We start from the raw sequence: 1225 nt of genomic DNA, 5'->3' as shown, positions 1-1225 counted from the left end.
CTTTGCATGCAACCTGAAACAAAAACTCACCTAGCTCGAGTGGGGATTGGATCCGTTTCTTGGCAAACACCCTTTGTGCTCCCCAGTTGAGTTGAGGACCTGAGTGTTCTTACAGCAGGGATGGAGCAAACCTTTCACTCTCTCAACAAAGCAATTACCACTAATGAGCCCTGTTCCAGTCTGAGCGTTCAGGCAGGAGCAGGCAGCACTATGTACATTCCTGTGTGCTCACACACCTTCCCTCCACACTGGTGGGGCCAGGCAGGAGCATGGGCCCAGGGGATGACTGCAACCACCTTGATTGATTGGTTTCAGCCACACGGTGGGATCTGCAAGGCTGAAGGGACACCAGGAGGGGATGCCAGCCAGAGGGACATTCCTCGGTCCATGTGGTACCAAGAACATCCAAAATTTTCTCTTCTTCTCTAGTGACCTCAAGCTCACTGAGAGTTCCCAGGGCGTGCTTCACACAGCAGGGTGGCCACAAAGGCATGTGTTTTATATGTGATACTGCCTTAGCACCTTCCCCCTTAAATCCAGGTGCTGTCACCAGCTAGCTCTGCACTTCACCCCCAAATACAGCTGGCATACAGGGGCAGATGAGCTGCAGTACTCCTGGGGTTTACTCCATGGGAGTCAGTGGAGCAAGAAGCACTCCAATACAACACAAAGCTGGGTTTTTCTTGGGAGGCACTTTCCCAGTGCTACACCTGGCAGGATAGCTCAGGCTGCTCGGGGGGGTGGTGGTGTCTTTGGCCAGGCAGTGGTGGAGAGGATAAACGGTGGGATGCAGGTGAGATGTGCATCCGAGCAATATGCCAGAGAATCCTGGGGGAGCTGCAGGCAGGAGGGAGCGCCCTGCAGCAGAAGCCCCAGCGCTGAGCACCGAAGGGAGGATGCTCGGGCACATGCAGCTGCCGGGGGATGGGGTTACAAACCGAAGCTAAACAAAGATCCCTGTGAAAAGGAAACGGATCCCTCCTGCCGACTGTAAGGTAGGAGCCAAGCGGGAGTTGCTTGACATCATCGGGCAGAGCATTGGATTACAGCAGGCAGGGACTGACTCGAGGGGAGGAGAACACGCCCCTTGGGCCCCACAAGTGCAACTTCATTTAGCAGCTCCCAGCAGAAGGAAACTGCAAGTCTGAAAGTGGCCGCGGCTCTCCCGGGCAGCCTGGCTGCTCGCCACAGCGGGCAGAGACGCCAGGAGGGTGTAATTCAGCTT

The 1225-nt window shown here is 55.7% G+C and overlaps 1 protein-coding gene across 1 annotated transcript in view; it reads left to right on the top strand.

Moving 5' to 3' along the window:
• Positions 1 to 976: 976 nt before the first annotated feature.
• PKIG (protein kinase (cAMP-dependent, catalytic) inhibitor gamma) overlaps positions 977 to 1225 on the top strand; it is a 17282-nt gene continuing 17033 nt past the window's right edge. The window contains exon 1 of the transcript XR_001861592.1: positions 977 to 995. The gene's annotated coding sequence lies outside the window, so the exon portion shown is untranslated. The remainder of the gene's footprint in view (positions 996 to 1225) is intronic.

This window comes from Corvus brachyrhynchos, unplaced genomic scaffold (genome assembly GCF_000691975.1).
Source record: "Corvus brachyrhynchos isolate BGI_N302 unplaced genomic scaffold, ASM69197v1 scaffold10, whole genome shotgun sequence".
Lineage (NCBI taxonomy): Eukaryota > Metazoa > Chordata > Aves > Passeriformes > Corvidae > Corvus > Corvus brachyrhynchos.
Note: the sequence above shows the minus strand (reverse complement) of the source record. Positions and strands in the feature narration are given on the sequence as shown.